Here is a 14804-nt window from a genome sequence, read left to right on the forward strand (position 1 = left end):
TATATCTATATATATATCTATATATGTGTGTTTGTGTGTGTGTATGTTTGTGTGTCTGTGTTCATCCCCCTAACATCGCTTGACAACCGATGCTGGTGTGTTTATGTCCCCGTAACTTAGTGGTTCGGCAAAAGAGAACAATAGAATAAGTACTAAGCTTACAAAGAATAAGTCCTGGGGTCGATTTGCTCAACTAAAAGCGGTGCTCCAGCATGGCCACGGTTAGATGACTGAAACAAGTAAAAGAGTAATACAGATGTTGTTCCTTTTAAAGATAGTAGGATGTAATTGGGAGGAAATACGCCTGCTATTTCTAGCAAATAAAGTGGTTGGCCACACTGACACTTTGCAAAGTAGTTGGACACTTTATAAAGTGGCTGGTATTAAGAAGGGCATCCAGCCATAGAAACCATGCCAAAAGAGACAAAGGAGCTTGACACAGTCTGGCTCATTGGATCCTGTCAAACCATCTAATCTTTGCAAGCATGCAGTAGGCATGAACTCAGGACCGTTTGGTTGCAAAATGAACTTGTTAACCATATGGCCATACTGTGCTGACAGGTCATGTATTTATAGCAGATAATTTGACTTAGAAAGAAAAGCAAAATGAGTGAGAGAAGTATTTTTTAACATTTTGTTCCTTGATAACAAAATATGGACTTGCTATCTTCAATAGTTTCAGAGATAACAGACTGGAGACTGAAGTCATCAACCACACAAAGTAGATAAAAAGCACTGATCAACTTGCTTTTATATCTGAAAGTGTATCAAGGACTACATTATACAAAGTGACCCTTGTTTTTCAACAATATGGTGTGATTTGAGAGAGCTTTAATGGTTATTTTTAGCGGGTCGAGTCACCATTATAAAAACTTGTTCACTCGCTCAATTCTTTAGTAGTGATGGCCACCATCACTACTGTTGCTGCTTATCTCTAAGTTGGTTTTGGTTCTGATCAAATGGAACCAGTATCAAAGGCAATCCAACCCCAACCATCTCATCTTATTTTTTTCTTTTAGAAATAGTGTATGCTGAACTAGAATACCTGATGTGTTCTTTATTATGACAACAAGGTGTGGTTTGATTCAATGGAGATTTGGTTACCACTTCTAAAACTCAAGTCATGATGTAGAAAGCAATTCCATTGGTACATGGTGAGTGATAGGTGCTAGAAGTGGTGTATAGCTGTCACTTGCATACACATACAAGTATGACTTGATAGCATGTACCATGAGCCTGCTAACCCAACATGTTTTCATGGAAGATTGGAAAGGAAGGATACCATTTGCACAATGTCACCATCATAACATTCTTTTATAACTGTCATGTGATGTCAAGGCAAGGAGATAGTGACACACACACACACATGCACACATATATGTTGTTATTGCTAGGCCTAACTCATTGTAAAGTCAATACCACCATGACTGATATCCAATCAACAGTGGAGAAGGCTAGCCACTGGATTTGGTTGAAAAGAGACAATGAGCGATGGCTAGACGTATATTGAGTTCTTCTTAACCAGCTGATCTAGCAAGCGGGGCCTCATATCAGTGAGGGGGGCCGGTGCGCATTGATGCCGTCGAGAGGTAGGCCCCGAAACGGCACGCATTCTCTCCTGATGACCCCATATACTTGCTAGCTTCCGGTATACGGAGCTTTTAACTGGTAGCACTTGCATGTGCAAGTTGTTTGCAAGACACCAACAGGCTTCTTTCAGTTTCTGTCAACCAAACTCAGTTATTTACCCAAGGTGCCATACAGTAGGACTGAACTCAGAACTATACAGTTGAGAAGTAAACTTGTTACTACACAGCCATGCTTCATATTATAAACAAAACACATATATTTCAAATACACAAAATCAAACTATGTATGGACAAAAAATGAAATGAGTTATTTCCCTGCATAGCAGTTTCAGGAATACAAATGTCAAAATTCAACTTCACTCATGGTCAGTTTATATTCTGCTATGATTATAGATCAAATAAGGACCTTTAATTTGTGGACTGTAAACAGAATAAAAACATAGGCGCAGGAGTGGCTGCATGGTAAGTAGCTTGTTTACCAACCACATGGTTCTGGGTTCAGTCCCACTGCATGGCACCTTGGGCAAGTGTCTTCTACTATAGCCTTGGGCCAACCAAAGCTTTGTGAGTGGATTTGGTAGACGGAAACTGAAAGAAGCCTGTCGTATATATGTATATATATGTGTGTGTGTTTGTGTGTCTGTGCTTGTCCTCCTAGCATTGCTTGACAACCGATGCTGGTGTGTTTGTCCCCGTTACTTAGCGGTTCGGCAAAAGAGACCAATAGAATAAGTACTGGGCTTACAAAAGAATAAGTCCCGGGGTCGAGTTGCTCGATTAAAAGCGGTGCTCCAGCATGGCCTCAGTCAAATGACTGAAACAAGTAAAAGAATAAAAGAAAGAATAGTGTTTGTATACTGTCAACTCAACGTGACAGTCCCGTAAAGGGAATCACACCACCGCTGTTTAGCCCTAGGAAGCATCGACGCTTCCTGTCGGCTTTGACACATTTCCTGTGTCCTTATATTTGCAAAAGGGGAGGCAAGCACCCCCACCACCTGAAGACATGCATGTTTCTGAGTCTTGCTTGTCATCAGTCCAGGGTAGCAAGTCCTGCTAGCTGAGATGGCTGCAACCACTTTGCAAATATATAATATTTTCCGTGCAATTTATTCACTGATCACCAAAGTTAGAAATACTGAATTTCTAAATGTCTCAGGAAAACGAAAAGCATTACCAAAATGATGGCAGATGCCATGAAGCGGTAGATGATGTACTGTATAACTATTTGTATACTTTACAATAAATAACCCATTAATCATCTTGTGGAAGGAAAATGAGGTATGATTATTAGATTTACCACAAAATACTCTTTTAAATGATGATTAGATGCATTTCCTATTAAGTAAATTATTCAGGGTTTAATCTCACTTTGAAGTGACAAAGTTTCATTTTGAAATTATAAACCTCATTTTGAAGTAGCAAGCTCCCACTTTGAAGTGATGTTTGCTTACTTTGAATTAAAACATTGCAGTAGTATGTAACAATATAAAGAACAACAACATCATACAGACATAATAAACCTTGGAACATTACATATTAATAGACTTAACCCTTTAGTGTTCAGATTATTCTGTTAAATGTAATACTTTTTCACTCAAATTGTTTTGAATTAATCATGCATTATCTTATAGCTTTGAGGTTTCAATGACGTGATTGTTTATTTTTAGAATGTCACTGTAGGTTAGGTGTGAGAGGCTGGATATCGCCAGTTTGAATATACAACATGTATAATATATTGGGCCGGATGTGGCCGGTTTAAACACTAAAGGGTTAAAACAATAATTCATGATGAAACCAAAATTATTTAAAACAAAAAACAAATAACTTACCAGTTATTTTTCTAATTATTTTTCACATCTGAAAATAAAAAAAAAAAAGAAACAAGATAGAGAAAAGGTAAATATATTTGGAGAGAAAATTCTAAAAATAATAAAAAAATAAATGACTGTGCTATTTTTATTGATTTGGTGTAAAAATATAAATAACTGTATTTGTGTGTGTTACAGCAGTATTGTAAAGACTTACTTTTCTCACAAAAAAATACTTACTGTCTCAGTTTAGTGACCAAAGAATTGGTAGTAATTGCAGTTGTTTAGCCTCAGGTCAGCCTTGATCTAATTGTCTTGTGATCAAGAATGTTCCAGTAGTGACCACCCTGCCCTTTTTGAATACATCAAAGACTACATTATGAATGTGTCCTTCCGTTTTAACTGTGATTTGAGAGAGAGATTTGGTTATTACTTCTAGCATTTTGAGCAACTATATAGAGGCTTCTTTGGCAAACTAATAGTATCCCAGTTCAAAGACAAAACTCTTCCATAGTCTCTTATGAAATTAGATTCCTCAGCCTTGCTTACCGTCCTTTTACTGGATAAACTAATGCTGATAAAAGTCACCACCTCACACTTCACACTCCCTTCTCCTACTGATGAAGACTACAACATCACTCTTGAAATTTTGGTGATTATATTGAAGTTAGTTGACCAAATTACTTCCAGTATGTATTACTATACACACTGAAAATGCTAGACATAATAAGTAAATCTCCACATAATAATAACATGCAACTGTCTTCTAAGGGGAAAAATACATTGGAATATGAATTCATAGACAGATGAAAAATTGTGTTAACAATAGATGCTTTAATGAAACTTGAACTGCAAAACATTTGGTCGAGTGCACTACTGTTAACGAAGAGATTATTCTCTAACATTAAGAGACCATACATTTTGGGTGATGCGAACTTGATTTAATTAAGCCAAGTATTTGCTCTGAGGTTCAATAAATTAAGTACCAGTGATATATCATAGATAGACTCTCCTATCATAGACAATAGCTGAGGGGTTTGCAATTTCTTGCTGTACACCCTGCACAGAGGATCTGTTTATAGTGATCAAATGGGTGTGCTCTACATTAGCTCGCTCCCTCTATCCAATCGACATTGTCAGTACAGGTGCACAGTCTGTCACACATCAGATGTTGAAGTGACTGCGAAGTAACATCAGGAGTGTTTTTGCTCCTGAATAGGAAATCAAAACCACGGCCACTTGATCATGATTGCTACACCCTAAACCACTGGGGTCGTATGTAGTCAACTACACTCACTACTATGAAATGTGACACCTGGCCACCTCATGTTCTAATACAGGCAAATAGTTGCAAATTTTGAGAGATGTAGTTGACTAGACTGGCCCTAACACTTAACTGGTAATTATTTTATCTAACCAACAATAATAGAAGGGGAAGTCAACCACAGGAAGCTTCTTCTCAGTTTCCATCTACTGAATCTATTCACTAGGCTTTGGTCAGCCTGGGGTTATAGCAGAAGATACCTGCCCAAGATGCCACACAGTGGGATTGAACTGGGATGTGTGTGGTTTGGAAGCAAAACTGCTTACCACACAGCAATAATTAGGCTTTGATGAATGAAAGAAAAGTATTGGAGTAAATAAATATGAAGTTCATAAAATCTTCAGTGTGAACAAAACCAGCCATTTCTGGAAGAAAATGTAATTGAGAATTATTTTTGGCAAAAATAACCTAGTTATAAAGCATCAAAAAATTCTTTGACCTTTTTACTTGGAGGCAATACTGATGGGACTTCAAGTTAAAACTGATGCTTACTTTTGAGAAATAAACCCCTTTAAAAAAGGGGATGCAACAGACAAATTCTTCCAGTTGACTTGGGAATCAAATAAAAAAAAAGACATGGATCACAAGAGTCTTGTTCAGAGGTCCCACGTTTTTGTCTACAAGTTGAAAATTACTGCAAGGAAAATCATTTAGCTTATAAAGCTGATAATTTATTTATTTCCATGACTGTTGTACAAAGAAGCAGGTTTTATTACTAGTTTCAAATTTTGGTACAAGGCCAACAATTTCAGGGAAAGGTAAGTCAATTATATCGACCTGTGTTCAACTGGTACTTATTTTATCAACTCTGAAAGGATGGAAGGTAATGTTGACCTCAGCATAATTTGAACTCAGGAGGTAAAGACAGACAAAATACCATTAAGTATTTTGCCTGCCATGCTAACAATGCTGCCAGAACACTACCTATGGTTTTATTATCAACAATAATGATCCTGATGTTACAGCCTATGGACCAAGCAACAACAGCAGCCGTTCAAGAATTTGGACCTGGAGATCTCCATCTCCAGAGACTTTGAGGGCCACCTCCCAGTGGTGTCAGCCATCAACGAAGAGCCCTTGACTACAAGACGACCAAAGTTTTTTTTTCCCCCCCAAGGTCTGGGGTCTCCTGCCCCTAAGACCTAGACCATCACCTAATCACCCTTACCCATCTTGTTGCTTAACAGCAACAACAGCAACATTCACAAAGTGTTATATTCAAAGAATGTTTTCACAAGTGAAGTTACAACTGGAGAAGATACAATTACTCCTTATAAATTTTGGAAAAAATTTAAGATTAAATAAGCATTTAATACTCTCCCCACCCCTATAATTCTGTTGAAATGCACTATTTTTTGTTTCAAATAATTTTGAAAATAATGAAGAATTTAGCAAAATAACTTATTATTATTAAGCCTAGAACATAGATTAACAAGAAATTTTGAAAGGTTTTAATTCAGATCACTTGAAAACAAAGAGTTTGTGTCACAGAACCAGGCAAAAGTCTCAGGTAGGCTGGTATTAAAAAGGTTAAAAATATATATATGAACCATATATATATGAACCAGCTGCCAGATGCAGGAGAGCAGTCTGGCAAAATGTTTTTGCTAAATATCTAACAAACAAATCCATTGATGAAATCTCTACCTTTGGCCTCTAGGATGTTGATTTAGATGTTTGTGAATTATTGGCTTAACATTTAAAAGACTTCAGTGATGACCTCATTGAAACTGATATCAACAGACAAATGAAGAACAAGAAGCAATAGAAAATGAAGAAACAGAAAACCAACTCAATGGCTATAACAGTGAAAGATATTGATGATTTTTTTTGAGACATAATTGACCAAACACTGATTACTTAATACAGAAACCAAATGTTGACAGAAGAATATGCTTGTTTGCCAAGGTTTAGATGATCAAATTGCTCATTATTGTAAAATTTATGCAGAGAAGTAGAAAGCTAAAACGTTTCAATTAGTCTTCATAAATTTTTCTCTAAAACAAAATTCCTGATTTACAGTAATTCTAGTTTTTTTTTAATTTTTTTTTTTTTTTTCCCCAGTTTAATTAAAATTGTCCCCATTCATTATAAAATTTGAGTAATGCAGTTTTCATGTCTGTAAGAACATTAGAGAGAGAAGTGAGAAGGATAACTAATCACATTATGCAAGTGATAGCGATATGATCTTAGTTAAATGTTGTATTTTAATATTAGAGTAATCTGCATTATGATAGGGTGGTTGTAGTCATTTAAAATACTCAAATATGATGATAATATTCAATTTTAGTTTTTTGCTTTTTTAATTTTGTTTTACTACAGAAAGCACTCAAAATCCACTCAAAATTTCATTATCCTAAATTGCAGAAAGCAGTTTTATATACCAATCCATTTTTTGTCATGTTTGAAATTGATCTCTGTTGAGATATGTGAAGTTTACTGAGGCAATATCACTTGCAGAAAATACTAATTCTATTTTTTGGGAGATATTTAACAGCATTACTGGATAAACAATGAAATTTAATTTTGAGGTGAAAGGGTTAGATAGTTACAGAAAACCATACCAAAGGGAAGCAATTGGATAGAGGCTGGTGTTAGGAAGGGCATCCAACTGTAGAAACTACCACCAAAGCAGATATTGGAACATGACGTAGTCTTTGGATCCATCAGATCCTGTCAAACCATCCAACTGATGCCAGTTGGGAACATGGACATTAAATGAGGGTGATGTTTATCTTTATCATTTAAAAATAATGTGGCTGTGTGGTAAGAAGCTTGCTTCCCAACCACATGCTTTCGGGTTCTGTCTTACTGTGTGACAACTTGGGCAAGTGTTTTCTACTATAGCTTTGGGCTGACCAAAGCCTTGTGAGTGGATTTGGTAAATGGGAACTGAAAGTCATCCATCATATATATATGTGTTTGTCTTTGTGTCTGTCCCCCACTATTGCTTGACAACAAGTGTTGGTGTGCCTGTGTCTCCATAACGTAGCAGTTCAGCAAAAGAGACTGAGAGAACAAGTACCAAGTTTAACAAAATCCAAGTACTGGAATCGAATCATTTGACTAAAAATTCCTCAAGGCAATGCCCCACAGCATGACCACAGTCTAATGATTTAAACAAGTAAAAGATAAAAGATATATATATATCTCTCTCTATATAAACGGCAGTTTGTCTGTGCGTGTTTCTGTGTGTCTGTTTTCTCGTACCCTCACTCTGACCACGGCTTTCAACCGATTCTGATGAAACTTGACACACACATAGCCCAATGTCATAATTCAAAACTAACGCAGCGAAAATTTTGAAAAGTTCCCCCAGTTCTGAAAAAAATCGATAAATTCGACATGGGGTCGAGAATCAGAAACCCAAACCACAGACCGTCTAGGGGACGCAACTCCACCTTTTTTAACTCTAAAAAAAATTTACCATCATTTTTTTTCCATTTTTTTGCTATTTTTTGGCTATAACTCTCTAAAAATGCTTTATAGTTATTTCCCTTACAAACCTGAGCAACGCCGGGCGATACTGCTAGTGTATCTATAAACTGCATGATGTGTGTGTGTGTGTGTACGTGAATGTAATTTATGCACGTCCACAAATTAGCATGTCTGTTGCTCCAATTTTAGAAGGACATTCGTCACCACCCTACTTGGGTTTTGTCAACTTATTTTTTTCCCGAGGCACCAGCGGATAGCAGTAAAAATCTATTTTCAACCATAGCTTTTATCAATTTTGAAGGCTGCTAACATGAGTTAAGTCCCTTCTAGCCATAGCCAAGCGAAAGTGTGTGTGAGGGGGAGAGAGAGGTTGTGTGTTGATGTATGTGTGAGTGTGAGGGAGAGAAAGTGTTTCACAACATCAAACAAAAAAGTAAAGAAAAAGTATGTGTAAGAGAGAGTGGGAGAGAGTTTGACAGTGTCTAACAAAAAAAAAACAAGGTAAAGAAAAGTGGGAGAAAGGCAGAGAGTTTGACATCGGCTAACAAAAAAACAAGGTAAAGACAAAGTGAGAGAGAGAGAAAGAGGGAGAGTAAGTGGACAACATTCATAAAAAATAAAATGTAAAATGTTTTGTTTTTTCTTAAACACAAGATTTTGTGTTCAAATTTAGGATGTTTTTGAAAGACACTATAGTTTATAATCAGATCATATATACTTTCTCACACATCAATTAAAATATATTTATTTTAAATCATTTATTTATTTTAAATCGTTCATCTTTCTCCCCCTCTCTCACACACACATTACTTTGGGTGTGAAAGAGTTTTGTTTTATTGAGAATCCATTTATTTAACAACAAAGAAACAAAGAGGTAGGTAACAGTTTGTCAGCGAATTACACAGTAAAATGGGTACAATTTCTGAGGCTTCCACCACACCCCACTCCGTTTTACGGACCACAAAAAGGGTTTTGTAGCATATTAGTAGGCCAGAGTAGTTGGTTCCATGCAAAAAACCTCATTTTTTTCTTAGTGAAAATCATGCGAGTGTTAATCTACAAATTTACCAACATTTTTTCCATTCATTTCTGTTTATGAACATGTATGCATGCAAAAAAACATATGCAATAGGTGTACATACGTACGTGTGTGTATGTGTGTTTGTGTGTATTGCCCATATATATTTATATTATATTATATTATATATATATATATATATAAACCAATTTCAATGGATTTCGCCCAAATTTGACGTCGATATTACTTAGTTTGGTTTGAAATAAAGAACTTGATTAGCTTAATAATCATAACTTAATCCTGGGCAAAGCCGGGTTATACTGCTAGTATATATATATATATATAGTTGAAATTTATAGAAAAACGAAAGTCAAAGACAAATGTATGAACAACAAGCAAGAGTATTAGTGCTTGACACTCAGGAAAAATGAAAAAGTCCTTTACGTTTTGAGCCTACACTCTTCAACAGCAAGAAATAAGAGAAAAAACTTGTAGATTTCAGCAGTCCAAAATATATATATATACATACAGCGTTGGCCAAAAGTCACCTGACAGTAAATCAAAATTCCATAAATACTGTCTGTAATTCTGTATAGACTCAAATGGAAAAATGTGTCGCTCAAGAAGGACTTCAGTTTGAACAATTTTCATGATATTTCACATTTAGATGCTTTTATTAAATTCATTCAGTTATTAAACATAAATAAATCTTGGAATTAAATGGTTTTGATTTACTGTTGAGAGACTTTTGGCTAACCATGTATGTATATATATAGTAATGATAATAATAATAATAATAATAATAATAATGATAATAATAATAATCCATAGATGGAATTCATAAAGTTGATATAATAAAAGCTTTATATGCATATTCAAAAATGTTTGCTGAATAAAGAAAATGAATGGGATAAAGAGAGTCTGCCGAATGTCAACCAAACAGAGGGACCAGCCATCCGAGTTGACAATTCTTTGGTAGTTAAGGCAATTAGAAGCATGAAGACAGGGAAAGCCCCAGGCCCATCAGAGATGCTTAAAATATCTGGCAGTGTCGGTTATAGCTTAGTCACCCATATAGTTAACCAGGTGATACACAAAGGAGTCATACCCAATGACTGGTGTAGCAGCATACTAGTCAACAGCTACAAAGATAAAGGAGACGCCCTAGATACAAATAATCACAGAGGTATCAAGCTGTTGGATCAGGTAATGAAGGTTACAGAGAGGGTCATAGCCCAACTAATTAGGGAGAGAGTCAACTTGGACGAGATGCAGTTTGGTTTCATGCCAGGGAAAAGCACCACTGATGCCATATTTCTGGTGAGACAGCTGCAGGAGAAATACCTAGCCAAAGATAAGCCCCTGTACTGGCTTTCGTTGACATGGAGAAAGCCTTTGACAGGGTCCCCCGATCCCTTATCTGGTGGTCAATGAGGAAACTAGGGATAGATGAATGGCTGGTGAGGGCTGTGCAAGCCATGTACAGGGATGCCGTAAGTAAGGTTAGGGTTGGCAACATGTACACAGAAGAATTCAAAGTAGAGGTTGGGGTCCACCAGGGTTCAGTACTCAGACCCCTCCTATTTATCATAGTCCTCCAGGCAATTACGGAGGAATTCAAGACAGGATGCCCCAGGGAGCTCCTCTATGCTGACGACCTTGCTCTAATTGCTGAGTCACTATCAGAACTGGAGGAGAAGTTCCAGGTGTGGAAGGAGGGTTTAGAATCGAGGGGCATTGAAATTGGTTTATATACAGCTAAAACCAAAGTACTAATAAGTAGGAAGGTAGACAAACCACAAATGTCTTCAGGAAGATGGCCCTGCTCAATCTGTAGAAGAGGTGTAGGTAGAAACTCTATAAGATGTACCCAGTGTAAGCTATGGACACATAAGAGGTGCAGCAATGTCAAAGGAAGGCTAACTGGGAAGATAGTTTTTGTATGTGGCAGATGCTCAGGAGCAATAAACTCTGAAAATCTGCAGAAAACAACTCCCGTCACTTTCCAGGGGGAAAAACTAGAAGTAGTTGATAGCTTCCATTATCTAGGTGACCAAGTTAGTAGCGGGGGTGGGTGTGTTGAAAGTGTAACTGCTAGAGTAAGAATAGCCTGGGCAAAGTTTAGGGAGCTCTTACCTCTGCTGGTGACTAAAGGCCTCTCGCTCAGAGTAAAAGGCAGACTGTATGATGCATGTGTACGAACAGCCATGCTACATGGCAGTGAAACATGGGCCATGACTGCTGAGGACATGCGTAAGCTCGCCAGGAATGAAGCCAGTATTCTCCGATGGATGTGTAATGTCAGTGTGCATACTCGACAGAGCGTTAGTACCTTGAGAGAAATGTTGGACCAAAGAAGCATCAGTTGTGGTGTGCAAGAGAGACGATTGCACTGGTATGGTCATGTGGCGAGAATGGATGAAGATAGGTGTGTGAAAAAGTACCAATCCCTAGCAGTTGAGGGAACCCGTGGAAGAGGTAGACCCAGAAAAACCTGGAACGAGGTGGTGAAGTACGACCTTCGAACTGAGGAAATGACCAGCAACCGAGACCTTTGGAAATATGCTGTGCTTGAGAAGACCAGGCAGGACAAGGGAGTCCAGCCCACTTATGCATGCCTTTCCTCCCTTGGACACACAAAGACCTGTTGAGGCAAGCGAAGTCGATATCGAACCTCATCCAACGACAGGCACCCATGCCAACCCTCCTTTGCTTACGAAGACCTGTTGGGGCAAGTGAAATCGAAATCGAAATTGAACCAATCCTATGACTGGCATCCGGCAGATGCCAGGACCCCTGGACTGGTGGTACGTAAAAAGCACAATCCGAATCGTGGCCGATGCCAGCGCCGCCTCGACTGGCTTCCGTGCCGGTGGCACGTAAAAAGCACCATCCGAATCGTGGCCTATGCTAGTGCCGCCTCTACTAGCTTCCGTGCCGGTGGCATGTAAAATGCACCAATCCGACCGTGGCCGTTGCCAGCCTCGCCTGGTACCTGTGCAGGTGGCACGTAAAAAGCACCCACTACACTCACGGAGTGGTTGGCGTTAGGAAGGGCATCCAGCTGTAGAAACATTGCCAGATAAGACTGGAGCCTGGTGCAGCCTTCTGGCTTCCCAGATCCCCGGTCGAACCATCGAACCCATGCTAGCATGGAGAACGGACGTTAAACGATGATGATGATGTTTCCTGTAAATGAACTTAAAGGAAATATACATACATATATATATATATATATATATATATATATACACAGAGAGAGAGAGACATTTGGAAACAGCTTGCTTCTTCAAGTATAGTCAATTGAAAACTCCATATCCTTGGATGTCAGTCAGTTTCAGAAGTCATCAGGAGAGAATGCACACTGTATACAATTTATATAAGGACAGTTAAAAACCTGTACATTTCTACTCACTCAGTATTCGGCTAACCATGCAGCCTTTTTGTAGTGATTGCATGAAACATAGGCAGAGTACAAGTACCAATACAGGCAGGATGGACAAATTAAAAGATGGAGACACACTGCTAATTATATTAGTAGATAGTGTTACATACCTTTCAGTGTCAAAGTCTTTCTTCATAAGTCTACATTTCAGTCACTGACACTACTTCATTCTATATTTAGTAGAGTATCAGTACTCACGCCATAGACATATGACAAAGCAATGTTGATAACGAGTATAAAATATAACAGTCTAGGTGTTTTTAATGACTATCATGATCTAATTGCATATATTCTTTTAATGGTTTCAGTCACTGAACCACAGCCAAAATGGAGCACCACTCTTTAAAATTTCTGAATAGCATATTGAATCTCGCATTTATTTCAGTTCAGTACTTATCTACCTCAATTTATTGATGTCCTCAGCTAGCTTTGATATATACAGGGATGCAACTTGACACACCATTTCACACTGGTAAACAAATGCATATGTATATGACGGGTATGTACAGACCTTCCCCCATAGTCCTTTTACCAATATGATGTGGAGTGTGATAAAATCTGAAACTACATGGCTGTAAACTGAATCTCATAACTACATCACTGATTTCAAATTTTGACACAAGGCCAGTAAGTTAAGGGGAGGGAATAAGTTGATTACATCAACCCAAGATCTCAACTGGTACTCTTTTTATCAACCCCAAAAGGATGAAAGGCAAAGTCAAGTTCAGCAGAATTTGAACTCAGAACAAGACAAACAAAATGCCACTAAGCATTTTGCCTGGTGTGCTAACAATTCTATGCCTTTCTTGACTACCACATTGAATATATATATATATATATATATATATATATATATATATATCTCACTCTTTCATTTTTACTTTTCTTTCCTCTAATTCTTTTTATCTCCCCTTCTCCCCCTCCCATTTTTCTCTCTTATCATTTCTCTAATTTTTTCTCTCCCCTTCGCTCTTCTCTGCCTGTCATTCTCTCCCTCACTCGTCCTCCTTTGCTCTCTCATGGCTCCCATATGAGCGTTGACCATCTTTCTTTCCTCCTGATACAGCTGGATGAATCAGATGTATTCTTGTCTGTCTCCTGTCCAAGCTTCCTTCTTCACATTCAATACCTCACCTAGTTTAGGCTTAGCAGCCCTTCCTGTTTGTTTTCACTGTCCTGTTTTTGTTAGCAATTTTGACCCGCTACCAAATCCCAAATTTTATTTAATTTGCTTTATGAGAGAAACTGATTTATTAAAGGAGTACCTTTTCATGAAATGCTCGAAATATGGATAAGAAAAACAGCCGACAACTGATGAAAGGTCATTCTTTATGTTGCATGTCTTGTTTCCTTCATTGTTTGCAAAAAAAGTTCATATTCTATATTTTCATATTTTTTGTTGTTCACAATCTGTAACGTTCTGACCCCACATATACATATGTATATATGTAAGTATGTGCATATACGTATGTATATATGCATACTAGCAGTATCGCCCGGCGTTGCTCGGGTTTGTTTCGACCCGCTGGAATTGTAATTTTGAAAAGTAAAAATTTTGTGAACATTTTTCTGGTCGAAATACACCGAAAAGTGGTGACACAGCAGTGAAAAAATCGTAAAAAATAGGGATTTTCATAGAAAAAAGCAGCTTTTTGATGTAAATAATTTTTGGTGTTAATATGGTCCGATTTGAATTTTATGTTCTACGGAAGGAAGAGCAACCCTTCTTCTATCATACTCTCAATTTTGGTCAACTTGCGCCGCAGGGTCTCGGAGGAGATAGTGTTAGTTGAAGGTTACCAAACGTGGCGCACACAGACAACTTTAGCTTTATATAGAGATAACACACACACATTAATACACATACATAGACACACACACACATGTATGTATGGATGTATATATGGGTACTTGTATCGCAGAGTGGTCCCGGTTGCGCACACGCGGATTCGCGCGTGCGCGCGATCAGACGTAGGTACTCGATACTCGATACTCGATCGCCCTTAAATAATTACATTTTTTTACAGAAACGCGAACGTATATAACGCGCAAAATTATTCCGTAGAATTTATCAAATTAAATAACGCAAAATTAATATATTTTTTGAAATTGCAAATTATTTAGAATATAAAAATCTGGCTGCTATTTCTAGGTGCCTGAGTAACAACCTTGCAGATTT

The 14804-nt window shown here is 37.7% G+C and overlaps 1 protein-coding gene across 1 annotated transcript in view; it reads right to left on the reverse strand.

Annotated features, from left to right (window-relative positions):
* The window catches only part of LOC115215180 (TLC domain-containing protein 4-B-like), an 80040-nt gene that overhangs the window by 47483 nt on the left and 17753 nt on the right, over window positions 1-14804 (reverse strand). Inside the window, exon 2 of the mRNA XM_029784367.2 lies at window positions 3422-3449. The gene's annotated coding sequence lies outside the window, so the exon portion shown is untranslated. The remainder of the gene's footprint in view (window positions 1-3421; window positions 3450-14804) is intronic.

Source organism: Octopus sinensis, linkage group LG8 (genome assembly GCF_006345805.1).
Source record: "Octopus sinensis linkage group LG8, ASM634580v1, whole genome shotgun sequence".
NCBI classification, from domain to species: domain Eukaryota; kingdom Metazoa; phylum Mollusca; class Cephalopoda; order Octopoda; family Octopodidae; genus Octopus; species Octopus sinensis.